This window comes from Xyrauchen texanus, chromosome 8 (genome assembly GCF_025860055.1).
Source record: "Xyrauchen texanus isolate HMW12.3.18 chromosome 8, RBS_HiC_50CHRs, whole genome shotgun sequence".
NCBI lineage: Eukaryota > Metazoa > Chordata > Actinopteri > Cypriniformes > Catostomidae > Xyrauchen > Xyrauchen texanus.
This window is the reverse complement of record NC_068283.1, coordinates 45940996-45956631: the sequence shown is the minus strand read 5'-3', so window position 1 is coordinate 45956631 and position 15636 is coordinate 45940996. Positions and strand designations below refer to the sequence as shown.

The following is a 15636-nucleotide window of genomic DNA, read 5'->3' as shown; positions in this document are numbered from 1 at the left end:
GTAATGATTTTCTTCATTTTTTTAGCTCTAAAATTGAAAATGTTTACAAAATGATTCATGCTATACCGGTTTCCTCTTCTATACTACGCTTGCCTTGTTTCTTTGGCACATCCTTTACTATCTTTTCTGAAGTTGACTCTGAGCTGCTCACTAGGGTGGTAACAGGTATGAAAGTTACCAATTGCATACTTGATCCCCTCCCTACAAGCCTGTTTAAATCCTGTTTTGACTCATTGTGTCCAGTTGTTCTTGGCATTGTCAATGAATCTTTGTGTTCTGGTGTTGTTCCAGCAGCATTGAAAACTGCTGCTGTAACGCCTGTTCCGAAGAAGCGTGATGCAGAGTTGGATAACATAAATAACTATCGCCCTATATCAAATCTTCCTTTTCTGGCAAAAATTTTGGAACGTGTTGTGGCTTTGCAGCTACATAGTCATCTTTCAGTAAATAATCTTTTTGAGCCCCTTCAGTCTGGTTTTCGAAAATTTCATAGTACTGAGACAGCCTTGGTCAAGGTCACCAATGACCTGTTAATAGCCTCAGATTCTGGTTCTCTTTCCATTCTTATCCTTCTCGATCTTAGTGCCGCTTTTGATACTGTTAATCACAATCTTTTACTAAACCGTATGGAAACTGTCTTTGGTGTTTCTGAGACTTTAACCTGGTTTAGATCTTACCTCTCGCATCGTAAACAGTTTGTTTGTATGAATGGTTTTCGGTCTGAGATTGGCTCTGTCCGTACGGGTGTTCCCCAAGGTTCAATTCTTGGTCCCTTACTTTTTAGCATTTACATCTTTCCACTCGGACTGTTACTAAGATCACTTGGACTTAATTATCACTGTTATGCAGATGACACTCAGATTTATATTCACTCTAAGCCTGGTCAAAATCTGGATGTTCCTTTTTTAACACACTGTATTTCTGAGATAAAAACATGGATGTCTCAAAATTTTTTGTGTCTAAATAATGATAAGACTGAGTTCTTGCTTATTGGCACTCCTCATCAGCTTCGTAAGGCTGGTTCACTAATTCTGAACATAGATGGGACTGATTTGGAGGCACAGACTAAGTTAAAAAACTTGGGAGTTATATTTGATTCTAGTCTGTCCTTCGACTCTCATGTGCGGTACATTGTTAAGAACTCTTATTTTCATCTCAGAAATATTGCCAGACTTCAGCTCTATGTTATCCCTCTCTGTGACTGAAAGGCTTATTAATACTTTAGTTTTTTCTCGCATTGACTATTGCAATGCACTTTTCAGCTGGAGTTCCAAAACCACACTGAACAAATTACAATGTGTTCAAAATTCTGCTGCTAGGATCTTGACTGGAATCAGAAGAAATGAGCATATTACACCAATTTTAAAGTCTTTGCACTGACTCGGTCAGGTTCCGAGTCGATTTTAAAATACTTATGCTCACATATAAGGCACTGCATGGTCTGGCACCGCAGTATTTGTCTGCGCTTTTAACTTTATACACACCCAAGCGTCATTTACGCTCTTCACAAGCTGGTCTATTGGCAGTCCCACAGACTCGGTTAGCGTACTGTAGGGATAGGGCTTTCTCATCCTATGCTCCTAGACTTTGGAATGCACTCCTTCAAATATTAGAGATGCACAATCTTTAAGTAATTTCAAATCTTTATTGAAAACTCATTTTTTTAGGCTAGCTTTTACTTGACTTTTATTTTATTGTATTTTATCTTTGTTTATATTATTTTTTTCTCTGTGATGTATTTTAATTTTGCTTGTTTTATTATGTAAAGCGCCTTGAGAAGCTGCTTTAAAGGCGCTATATAAGAATAAAGTTATTATTATTATTATTATTATTATAAGTGTGGGTATTGTTGAGGAAAATTTACATTTATGAATAAAGTGTTTTGCCAATAAAATTATCACATTCCCTATATATTCTATATTATAATCACAATGAGAAAAATAACAAATTATATCACACAATGTTAAGGCAATATCTGATTTAGATTTTGAGGTAAAGATTTTGGATAGGTCATACCAAAACTTTTGGATAAGGGGACATTTAAAGAAAAGATATTCAATTTAACTCAAGATTGTTTTTACAAAAATTACAATTCAAATCCTTATTACCAGGATATATATAATATATATATATATATATATATATATATATATATATATATATATATATATATATATATATATATATATATAATAGGATATATTTTATGTAACATTTCTAAATGTATTTCTCTAACTTTGTTGAGGATACAAAATGTATATGGTAAGAGCCATGCTTTTTTCCAATTAATATTCACTATTAGTGAATTCCAAAAAAAATTCCCCTAGGGGTAATTTGTTTCCTTGAGAGAAAAACATTTCTTATAATTTTATTACTACATTTTGGGTCGTAAATGTTCTTATCTTCTACTAAAAAATTTTGCTCAGTCTTTACAATCTCTCCAAAGGATAAATTACATCTCATCAAATGAGACAGACCACTAGGTATTGCTTTTATCACTTTGAAAAATTCCTTATGGACAACAGGAAAGTTGAGTTTAGACATAAAATCATAATAAGAGTAAACATTCTCTTCTGGATCAAATATATTGCAAAGATAATCTATTCCTTTCTCATGCCAGTTCTTAAGGAATATTGACTTGTTCTTTGCTATAATCATTTCATTATTCCATAATTTCACCTTGTGAGGGGAGAAATTGTGGCAAAACAAAGTTTCCATGCCAAGAGAGCCTGTTCATGGAATTTGGAAAGTTTTATAGGGCTTAGAAGGGGAAAAGTTACAAGTTAACAAGAACTTAAGCTCTCCCACCATTTAAAAAATATTATGTGGGATAAAGTGCCAGATAGAGTCTGGTGAATTAACGCATTGTTTAACCCAATTCACCTTGAATGTATTATTAACATCAAATAAAATCTAACATGTCAAAACCTCCATCGGATTTTTTACCACATAAAACTTGTTTTTTCAAATGATGATGTTTATTTTTCCAAAAGAAGTTAAATAATAATCTGTTAATTTGTTTACAGGTGTTATCATGGACAAATAGTGAAATAGCTGGGTATATAAAACATGATAGACCTTCTGCTTTAGTTAAAAGAACTCTACCAGGAAAAGATAAATCTCTTTGAAGCCAATTATTAAATCTTAGTTTTGCTTTTTTAAGTCTTATAGAGTTTTTCTTAGAAATATGGATGCCAAGGTACTTAACACTCTCTTTAATGGGTATGCTATTCATCAAGGTTTCTAGGGTATCATATAAACAAAGGATTTCACATTTAGGAATGTTTAATTTTAGGCCAGATGGATCTGAAAAAGCATTTCAAGAGCTTTACTAATTTGATCTTTGTTTTCTAAAAACAGGGTTGTATCATCCGCAAGTTGTGAGAATCTTACCTCCCGATCAAAAATTTACACACCTTTAATATCAGTGTTGTTTCGAATACTCAGGGAGAGTAATTCTACAATTAGTGAAATACCACAACCTTGCCTTACTCCCCTATTAATAGGAAATCAAATTGTAAGAGAACAGAACTATTAATATCATTATATATCATTTTGATTACTTTAATGAATTTTTCTCCAAAGCCAAATAGATCTAGAGTTGAAAATATAAATTTATGTTCGATGGTGTCAAAAGCTTTGTAGAAATACAAAAACAGTATAATTGCATCCGAATTTATGTGATGTGCACAATCTATAAGGTCTAATACGAGCCTGATATTAGAGCTATATGTCGTTTGGGCATAAAATCTGTTTGAGTTTCATTAATTATTTCAGATAGACATGTTTTTAATCTTTTGGCATATACTAATGAGAAAAGTTTATAATCTATATTTAGTAATGTGATTGGTCTCCAGTTCTCAAGGGAGAGAGGATCTTTTCCCAGTTTTGGTATCATTGTAATAAGACCTTGTTTCATGGTAGTACATAATTCTTCATTAATAATACATTCAGTGTATACTCTAAGCAATGGTACCTTGATCATTTCCCAAAAGTGTGCCAAAAACTCAACATTTAGTCCATCTGAACCCGGGGACTTACCCTTCTTCATAGAATGTACTGCCTTAGTTCATCTAAAGAGAGATCATTTTCACAATCAATTCTAAACTGATTTGAGATCATTGGAGTGTATGGCTTGATTTTTTGTAAAAAAGATTTGGCATTGTTTTCATTATAATCTGAATTATTTAGTTTGTTATAAAAAGAATATACATATTTGTTGATTTGAGAGGGGTTCTTATTAATGTTATCATTAATTTTTAAGGTTGTTAAAGAATTTCTTTTTATATTTATTTTTTCCAAAGCAAAGAAATAGCTGGTATTTTTCTCTCCAATTTCTAACCATTTGTCTCTAGATCTTATAAAGGCACCTTTAGCCATATCTAAATAAAGATCATCTATTTCTTTCCGGAGTTTAAATAAGTTTGCTTCTTCCACTGTGCTAAGAGTCTCTTTGGACAGTAACTTGTTGAGATCGTTTAGAATATCTTGGCATTTTTATAATTGGCTAATTTAAGTTCATTACCACGACACATTGCCAATTGTCTGACTTTAAATTTAAAGAATTCCCACTTTTGGGCATGACTCATAGAGTCATCCTCTAAAATAGATGCACATTTAACAACCATTTCTACAAATTTAGCATCAGAAAGTAGCTTATTGTTAAATTTCCAATAAATGGAAGTGGAGCGTAGTTCTAGCGGGAACACCAGCAGCTGTACATCATCACATCATTAGCTGGGTAACTCCTAGCCAATCGCATGTAAGCCAATGCTTTATAAGTCCGCTCACAATCAATCACATTGCTGTTTCGGTGTGCTAACACTGCAACTAGACGCGTTTCAACCTCTCCATTTCTGGAAGCCCGCCTTCCCTTTCCAAAGACGTCGTCACTTCATCTCAAGCATCAAACCCGTGGGGAGTAAACAACCAGCAAACCCGGATCTTCACCCATATCTCATTCACTCAGGAGATCTCTCTCAATCGCATTGCACGACCCGGCGCGGAAAGAGCGAGCACCCCGCGAATCCTGCAAAATCATCGGCTCAGGCAGCAGCCTGCTTCCATCAGAAATAAGCCAAGTCATTTTCATATCCATCAAATGCATTCAGATCTAGTCATGGGTCTAGACCTTCCGTTGCCATGCTACCTGTTCATCCCAATCCAATTCATAATCCCTATGCCCTACTCACTAGGAAAACCGAGCCCATGATGTGAGCATTCCGAGGGAGCATGACACCACAGTTTCACCTGTTGATGTGTGCCTCCCCGCCCCCCTTCCCGAGCACAAACCATGCAAATTACATACCCAACTTAAATGGCTGTATATACTGGCCCCCTTGGAGTATGTACACAGTTGTAGTATATTTTGGAAGAAGACACTTTGGGCTTCACTTCTAAAGTTTCAGAATTAATATATGTTGTTATTTTAAAGCAAAAAAAAAAAATGTTGGACTTTGAGATGGGCTCATTCTGTTTAGAAGACTTCATATATAAGATAATATACAGTTTTACAACAGAAATGCTGCTCAGATTGCATAGTCTGTCGCAGAACGACGATGAAGTGTAATTCTTCCAGGTGAGATCTCATGTAAACATAGAGAACATATCAAGATTTATAATTACGTACAAAAGTGCTACTGGACGTTATAGAATGAACTCTGTCCCGGACAATTGACCCAAGCAGGCTGAACTGGATCCATCTGTCGATCGCGATTTCATAATAAGGTATGAAGTCCCGTTTTGATATTGCACGTTGTCATTCGCACTTCCGGCACAAATAAACAAATTGCTGTTTCTGGACTCTGCTATGATGCAACAGAGATCGGATATCAAAGTCGAACACTTAGACCTTCGAAAAGTCGTACAATCTGTTAACATTAATCGCATATCCATGCATATATCAGAATGCAAATATATTAAACGTAAGCAGAGTGACGTCACTCCCGAGTGCAAAAAAATACGTATCAACGGGTTAATATAGCCTTCACAAAAGCCTTGTGAAAGAATTTACTTTGTTCGGTACAACAATCGATGAGGTTCCCAGAGCGCCCCCAAGGGCGCATTTACACGATCCATAAAACGCAGCATTTTCTTACTCCAGATGTACTTCCATGTTCTCATCGCTAGCACCACTGTTGCGGCACGCCTCTGACACCTAGCGGTAGGCTCCGCATATTCATCAGATTATCTACCACCAGCGTAAGGCATTTCGCTATGATCAGGTCATACAGTAATTCCCATTTCATGGCATACTTTCATTTTATTATCATTCAGGTATCATCAAAGAGCAGAAATTCGTTGGCATGTCTTCACAAATCATTCACTCATCGTGGTCAGACCACTACAGCAACAACTAATCAGAACCAATATGATCGACAGCGTAAATGCCGGAATTCAGCCATACATGTTTAGGCGTGCGTGTATCTGGTCTCCGGAATATGTCAGAGACAATGGTAACTTGGCTATGCTGATGTAAACGAAAATTATCTTTAAAATTTCACAAATGTCGTCATAATATTTTCCGTTTAACTCAAGCACATAAACTCTGTCAATACATCAAATGTTGCGAAAACAAATGTTTCTGGTTAGGAAACACATCTTGTCAATAAAATTGGTATTAATGCAAAAATGTAGTCACATGACAGAGTTCACCCCAATCATTAGCCCGTGTTAATCATGACGACAGTATTGAAAGTCAATTTATTGTACATGATTATGGATTGATCTTTATGGCATATAGAGACGATCGGCAAATGTGACACTTCCAGGAGTGCAACTCAAATATCTCGTGCACATTTACGGAGCCAGAATTATGACAAAACAATTTGAATTGTGTCAATTTGAATTATAGACTTTTGAATTTGAATTATAAGTGTGATTTTGCCAAATGAAATATTACGTTGTATTTTAAATAGGTTTGAATTAGAATTTTTTAAACTCCAATCCCGGACATTTCATATTTAACCAAACTGAATTATTTTTTTTATTTTTTTTTACAGACAGCTGCAGTAAAAGAAACTAGAAAATAAGAAAGATAATATTTTGTCAAATGCACAAAAACTGGAAATATTTTATGATCTTTTCATTTAATTTAGTTAGTTTGAAACAATGCAGGACAGTTTCAGTTTAGTTTTATCTTTTTAAAAATGTTGTTTAAATTTCTTGCAGAATTTACTTTCCATTTACTAGGTTATTTTTAATTTAGTTTCTATTTTATTTTCAGTTTCAGTTTACTATAATAATAACAAAATGAGATTTCCCTCATTGGTAAGTTTGGATAAAAGAGTCTGATGAATTTATAAATGAAATATAATAAAGTCAAACCTGAGAGCGAGTCTGGATTCCTCTGTTGACTTTCACACAGTAGATGTATCTTGGGTTCTTGAATCACTTCATGTAATGAAGGTAATCTTCTGCAAGTCACTCTTTCTACTGCTTCTTCTGTAATGCACACCGTTGTGGATTAATATAGTGTACCCATGTTACATAAGACAGGTGTCAGCCAATAAGAGGGAGTCTGTAAGCTTTTGAACTACATTGGTTTTCATTAAATCATGTGATGTGAGGGAAACTGTCTGTGAACGTCTTTGTTTCGTTTCTCTTTCCCACACATGTGATTTCTCTAAAAGTTTCTGGTAAATAACATATTTTGTGGTAAACTGAATGCAAACACTGCAGTAAATGTTTCATCATTCTTTTATCTAAAGATCCCCAATAATGTCCCATGTACAGTATGAGCCCCATAATAGATTTAACAAAGATTCTGTGGATTTGAATGACTTATTTAAAAACAGAGAGACAAATTCATATATAAACCATACATAGTGCTGGCATGACATTAGCAGGACACTTTGACCACAGGAGAAATGTGCCACTAACAACAATAGGACTGAGATTTGTTGAAGATTGAAGTATTACACTATAACGTGGCTCATACATGGGGCATTCTCAGGATCTGGTCAAATTTCAACTTAAATACTAAACTTGTTTATACTACAAATGATTAATTTTCTGAAAACTGCACAACATTAAGCACTTATTACACCACAAGCATTAAAGCCCTTTCATTATTTACTGTTTTATTTAGACGTTTTGTTCTTAACTCAACAATAGACATAATGGAAGTGGTTTGAATTACTGTTTAAATGAATACTGCTCAAATGTCCATCACACCAATCTAATGACTACAAATATAACATTTATAGCAGTTTTCTCCTTTTATGTACTGTAGACAAATAATAGTAAATAGTAAACAATAATCACATGCATGTGTATAATATTTTCAAACCCATTTCAACCTGCATCAGAAATGAGTTTATGACACCAAATTGTTCTTTCAGTTCTATGAAATCAAATAAACTGTAACACATTTCAGAGTGTAAATTATTATATTAATATATGCATTGCAGGGTGAGTTATCTGTCCCTTAATTAACACGTTTGTGTTTGTAGCCCAAAGGGTTCAAGAACTGGAAATGTTTTCCTTTGTGTATGTTGTTTTCAAGCTCATGCACAAAAAGAGGCCGGATTTTAAGAAGGTGTTAAGAACAAGTTTCACAAGGCTAATCAAATATTATCAATGGACATTGCTAAAGACCAATTAAACATTAAAAGTTCATTTTTGTTTCAAAGAACTCGTGTGTGTGTACAGTGTACTGTGTGTACAGAAGATACAGTGCTCTCTCGGGCAAGTTGAAAAACTGTCTGGATATTTGTCTGGCCAGTAAATTACTAAGTTTCAATTAATTGTATTTATGCTCATCCAGGGCCTGTCAGCTCTGATCTACTGAGGCAATTTCAGCTTGTGTCAAACAAAATGTGTCTTGTGCGCTCCAATAACATGTAGTGGCACCCTCCAACATATAGACTGAAATTAAAACTAGTAATGCCCAATGCATGAATAAATCACTCTTTGGAGTCGTATGGAGTCAATTCCACGCCACATATATTTGCAAAAATATAAAGTATTGCAAAATAAAATAAAGTTCTGCAAAATAAAAAAACAAAATTTTTAAAACATAAATTAAGTGTCCCAAAAGTAAAATAAAGTATCGAGAGGAAAAAAGAAAGTTTTGCAAACAAAAATAAAGAATTGCAAAGTATAAATAAAATATAGCAAAAACCAAGATACAATTAATTGCAAAAATCAATGACTGTTGTAAAAGAAACGTAAGAACTTTTATCCTTTTTTATCTCTGCAACAGATTTTTAGGCAGCAATGATTTTGCCACACATCTTTTTCTTTGCAATGCTACTAATTATTTTGCAACGCTCCTTTTAATCTGCATTTCCATCACATGTGAGCTCATGATACAGTTTTGCCTTTGCGCTTCACTTTTCTGTGCATTTCACTTTATGGCACTGTTTTGACGTGGGGGTGGAGTCAGGGGATTGGGGCGTGTACAACGGGCTCAGTGATGCCTCCCTGGAAATTACGTCATTAGCTTGAGACACGGATCAAACATCATGGCTGAGCAGGACTACAGACATATAGTCTAATAATTACAAATATAGTTAAACAGTGTTGGCTATCCGTTGTTTAAACAATTCGGAGTTATCAAATGGCGACCTCTGATCAAAAAAGGGATATAAATCAGACAAAATCGAAATCAAAGACAACCATCATGTCAGATAGCGTTAGCCTGGAAGACAACTTCCATGATTATATATCGGCTGATGAAGACATTACCTTTCTGCCTGTCACTCCCAGCAAATCACCTGCGCCAAAGAAAGGTAAATCGGAGCAGTTACCTTCTTCTACTGCTGTAATGAAGACCTCTGACATAGTTCTACAACTTTCGCAGCTCATTAACATTAGATCTGATGCTTTGGAGAAACTGATTTCTGATAATAGCATGCGACTTGAGGGACTCAAGAAAACGATTGACTTTGCATGTTCTGAGATAAAGGACATTAAGGAGAAATCTGCAGTTCTTGAGAAGCGCATCTCTAAAGATGAGGCATGTCTGGGCTCAGCTGAGTTGCGCATAGCAGAGTTAGAGAGTTATTCACGAAGATGGAGTCTACGTTTATTCGGAGTACCGGAGGCCGATAAACAAGACGTGCGGCAAGAAACTATTTGCATATGTTAAGCTGTCTGTTGTATGTTGATATTAATATGCAAGTAAACAGTGAACTCTAGGACATCAACGCATTTGACGAGGTAAGTAGGATTATTAACTTCTTTATTTTACGAACTCATATCAACCATCACTATTCGCACTACTTCTCCTATTCCTCTTTTTTTTCTTCCTCCTCTCTTGCACTCTCTAGGGCCCTCTAGTGCAATTACACAGAACACAACATCCCCCCCTTACATAAAGTCAGTAGGTGACTTATTCAGTATTTAACCCTTAAGGCAGTATGTGTTAAGACAACAATGATATTAACACCTTTTAACATACAAGAATATTATGTTACTGCAGGTCTCTTAAACTAGACAGTATTATTTAGAAATGCCATTTTAAATACAAATCAAGTACCTTAACACAATAGAACAAGTACATGTGATTTTCAAACATTTTTTTTTTTTTTCACAATCATGTTGTCTTTTGACTTCACTACTTTATGAAGTATTTCATCCACCCTGGTGGTTTAACAACTCTTTCACTCCTCCTGAGAGTGATTGAGCGGTTTTGAGCAGGCAGATTTGATCCCTGAACAGTTTTTTCAGTTTGATCTGGAAATTTAGTCAGTCTCAGTCCATTCCATTTCTTTCCATCGCTAAGCAAGAATGAACTTGGTCCGATCTTTTCACCTAATCGACAAAGGTAAGGTATACTTAGGGCTTCCTTTAGGAACATGTTCTGGCTTCCTGATTCTTACTTGTTCCCCGACCTTGAAAGAAACAGGTTTGGCTCTCCTCTTCCTGTCTGTGTATTTCTTACTTTTCTCCTGCCTTTCCTTGACAGCATCTCGTACACCAGCACATTTGGCACTTTTCTCCCCCACAGGAAAAATGTCTATCTTCGTTCTCATTTTCCGGTTATGCAAAAGTTCAGATGGGGATACACCGGTAGTAGCATGAGGAGTAGCACGGTAACTCTGAAGAAACTCAACTACTGACGGTCTCCAAGCTTTTCTCATTTGTTCACGAGAAAAGATACACTCTTTCAGCACTCTGTTCCAGCTGCTCAACTGCACCGCTTCCTTGTGGGTGATAAACACTTGTACGCAGATGTTTGATACCACGTTCCGAAAGGAAATCTGCAAAAGCTGAAGATAGAAACTGAGGTCCATTGTCCGTAACAACAAACAAAGGGTTTCCTTCTCGTGCAAACACAGAATGTAAGAAAGAAGAAACAACCTCAGTAGTGACATGTGAAGAAAAAGCAACTTCTGGCCATTTGCTGTAATAGTCCACCAATGAAATTGCGTAAACGACAACCTGATGCAGCATGTTCGAAAGGCCCGACGATATCAAGACCCAGTTTTTGCCAAGGTCCATCCGCAAATCGACAGGTTGTAATGGAGCAGGAGCTGTCTTTGCAGATTTATCATTGAGTTGACAAGTAAGACAGGTTGAAATCACTGAGTTGACTAACAAATCCATTTTCGGCCACCAGTACAGGTCACGTAGCCTTTGTTTGGTTCTGACCAAACCTTGGTGTGTTTCGTGAGCCAACTTCACCAAGGTTGCACGAAGAGAAACAGGAACAACAACACGATGTTCACCTCGCATGATCAATCCATTGTATACTGACAGTTCATCACGAATGAAAAAGAATGATGATAGAGCTGGATCTACATCCTTCTTGTTGTGTGGCCAGCCATTCAGTATTTGCGTTCTAAGTAAACACAGCTCAGAACAAGATTCGGAAGCTTTTGTGAAATCCTCCATGGACACTGAATGTAACCCTGAAAGGACTGCGGCAACCATTTCTGGTTCCTCAATGTTCTCATCCATCACTGGTAAGGGTATTCTTGATAAGCAATCTGCGGCCTGGTTTTGAGCGCCAGGGCGGTATTCAATGTCGCATCTGAAAAACACAGCAACCGGGCTGACCATCTGGCTACTCTCATTCCAGCACGCCCAATTCCTTTTGTAGCCAGCAAAGTAGTTAATGCTTTGTGGTCAGTACGTAACGTAAAGTGATGACCCCATAAGTATGGGCTCATTTCTCTACCGCAAACACGCAAGCTAAAGCCTCTTTTTCCACTGTAGAGTATTTCCTCTCGGCTGCGCTTTAGTGTACGTGAAGCAAAAGCGACAGTGCGCTCTACACCATCTGCATGGAGTTGAGTCATTACTCCACCAAGCCCATAGTCCGAAGCATCAGTTGACACGATAGTAGGAAGAGAAGGGTCAAAAAGTGCAAGCACTGGGCTCTCCACTAGAACAGCTTTCATTTTGTTAAAGCAGCGATCTGCTTCTGCAGTCCATTCGAACAAAGTTTCAGGGGCATTTCTCAGAAGAGCACGTAAGGGTTCCACCTCCGTGGCAAAGTTTGGGAAGAATTTACTGTACCACGAGATCAATCCAAGGAATGAACGAAGAGCAGATACGTCGTGTGGAGTAGGAGCATCGACTATAGCTTCGATGTGAGCAGTATCTGGTAAGATTCCTTCCTTTGAGATCACATGTCCCAAGAATTTGAGGGAAGTCTTGTTGAGTGTGCATTTCTGCATGTTTAGTGTCAAACCCGCATCTGTTAATTTTTGAATGACAGTGTGAAGAGTTTTGTCATGTTCAATCTGTGAAGCAGAGTAAACTATTATATCGTCCAAATAGTTTCATACACCCGGAACACCTTTTAGCACCGTCTCCATCATTTTCTGGAATGCTGAAGGAGCAGACGCTAATCCGTAAGGAACACGACGGAATCTGAAAAGACCCTCATGCGTGATGAAGGCAGTGAAGTCACGGCTGTCAGCATGTAAGGGTAGTTGATGGTACGCGCATGTTAGATCAATAGTCGAAAATACAGCTGCACCCCTCAACTCACTCAACAGCTCATCCATATGGGGTAATGGGTGTTTGTCAACTAGTAGTGCTTTGTTCGGTTCACGAAGATCAACACAAAGTCTAATTTTTCCTCCTTTCTTTGTAGTGACTACTATGGGCTGAAACCCAGGGAGAAGCATCGATTCAGCTCGATAATACCTTGATTCAGAAGAGATTGTAGTTCCTCTGAGACTGCATTACGTACAGAAAAGGGAAGTCGACGGAGTTTTTGTTGTACTGGAACTGCATCATCATGAGCTCTGACCTTGTGCATGAAGCCTTTCACACACCCCACAGGCTCAGTATTCGCAACACTGTGAACTGAAGCAGAGGTAGTAGAAACAGCAACAGTACAGTCATGGTTAATCGTACATTTCAGTGTTTTAAGTACATCCATGCCTAATAAGGCAGATCCGTTTTTCACAATGTAGAGTGGAACGGTAGCAGACACCCCATGCAATGACACATTAGCTGTGAGACATCCTAGGACTGGAATAGGGCCTCTCACGTACGTGACCAATTGGACACTCGGCGCAGACAGTGGAGATGTACTGAAATAATGCCTGTACAAAGTCTCTGGCAAAATCGAAACTACAGAGCCCGTATCCACAACAAACTCGGTCTCCATAGACTGCCCTGTGTCAGTAGAAATGTGCACACAACACTTAATCCTGTCGCCAGAATTTGCACAGCTCATAGTGCATATTTGTACTTCGGGCAGAACCAGCGAACAGATGTTGTCGAACGGCATACTTTCGCAAAATGTCCTGTTTTGCCACATGAATTACATTTAGCTTTAGATGCTGGACAATCAGATGAGTTTGCCAAGTGCTTATTAGAGCCACATCTGTAACAAGCACGCTGTGACGCAGTAAACTTACTCGGTTTAGCTTTAGGTCTGTCTTGTGTAACGTTAGTCGATTGATAATGAGAAGTCTTTGAACTCACCGCCTGTACCGGAGCAGTATCTCGAAGTAAATTCACGTTGTGCAACGCTTGCTCAATCTGGCACGCAACAGTTACAGCAGCCTCCAACGAAGCGGGCTGGTCCAGTAAAAGTTTGTTGCGCGACTGTTGCAGCGTGCACGCTTTCGATGAGCTGATCCCGAATCATTTCATCCTCTACTGTACCATAAGCACAATTGACTGCCAATTCTCGTAACGCTGAAGTGTATTGCGCAATCGTTTCATCCGCGTTGAGCTCTCTGCCTGAACTGGTGACGTGCAACAACAACATTGACTTTCGGAATGAAGTGCGCTTCCAAAGCAGACATTGCGTCATCATAAGTCGTACCGTGATTCGGCAAAGTGTAGAAAATACGTTGTCCTTCTGTACCCAGGCAATGTAAAAGAACTGCGCGTCTTCGAGCAGCCGTCCAGGAATCTCCTGACGCATTAATAGCCAGCATGTAGTTCTCGAAGATTCTTTTCCACGTGCAGAAGGGTATAGGTGGATCAGAAGCACATGGCAGGAACGGAGCAGGTGTGGGAAGACTCGCCATCGTCGCCAATTGTTGTATGTTGATATTAATATGCAAGTAAACAGTGAACTCTAGGACATCAACGCATTTGACGAGGTAAGTAGGATTATTAACTTCTTTATTTTACGAACTCATATCAACCATCACTATTCGCACTACTTCTCCTATTCCTCTTTTTTTTCTTCCTCCTCTCTTGCACTCTCTAGTGCCCTCTAGTGCAATTACACAGAACACAACACTGTCATGCCTACAGAGAAGACCAAACTCCCCAGTCTCATTGACACAGTGCATCGTCTGGGCCAGAAAAGGGGAAAGGAGCTGGCTAATATCGATAAACCCAGAGGAATAATTATTCAGTTTACATCAAGGGTGATTCGCGACTCTGTGTGGAAAGCGGCGAAAAAATCTGAGTACCTGAGAAATCACGGTTTCCCTTTTGTAGAAGATCTCTCGAAGATTGACCGAGCACGACGTCTACAGCTGTGGCCTGCAATAAATGAAGCCCGTCTCCAGGGGAAATCTACGGTGGCCCAGTAGTGCACAACACAACGAAATTCAAAAAGCAAACATAAGTTCACAACACAACGCAAAAAAGCCGCAACACAACGGAAACAAGCCACAACACAACGGAAAAGCCACAACACAACGGAAATGCTCCCGACCACTAGGGGGACAGGTGGTCTACGGAAACGGTAAATTGCTCTCAATCTCCCATGCGTTATCGCTGGCGGTCTGGATTAGAGATGGGCAATCCGGCTCTTTTCCGTGAGTCGGCTCGTTTGACTCAGCTCACTGAAAAGAGCCGGCTCTTTTGGCTCACAAACGGCTCTTTAAAAAAAAAAATGTTTTCTCTATGATAGGTGTGAAAACAATTCTAATTCAATTATTAAATGAAATCATACTCGCAATGTCTCACAATTTCTTTAAAAATGCATTGATTTGTTATGAAAAAATAATACTATTAAGCATTTGCATTAGAACTTTTTAATGTATAGAAACAACATTCAAAACAAATACAATCTGAACATAATAGAACCCATATTAAAGAAAAAGCTGTTTCTCGAAGCTCCACTAGCTTCACAGTTGGGTGCACAGTTCGCTTTGTGCGTAGAACCGGCTTTATGCAATATTTTTTTTTTGGCAAATTACTGTGCTTTAACATTGTCCACATCATTAAAGTGGTTCCAAATGCTGCTGTGCTTCCGACTCA

General features: G+C 37.9%; 1 protein-coding gene across 2 annotated transcripts in view; it reads right to left on the bottom strand.

The window, feature by feature from the left end:
• LOC127648266 (interferon-induced very large GTPase 1-like) overlaps positions 1 to 15636 on the bottom strand; it is a 399776-nt gene that overhangs the window by 36766 nt on the left and 347374 nt on the right. The window contains exon 1 of one of the 2 annotated variants that reach the window (XM_052132851.1): positions 7327 to 7431. The exons of the other annotated variant lie outside the window; for it this stretch is intronic. The gene's annotated coding sequence lies outside the window, so the exon portion shown is untranslated. Of the gene's footprint in view, positions 1 to 7326; positions 7432 to 15636 lie in introns of those variants that run through there. 2 annotated transcript variants of the gene reach the window in all.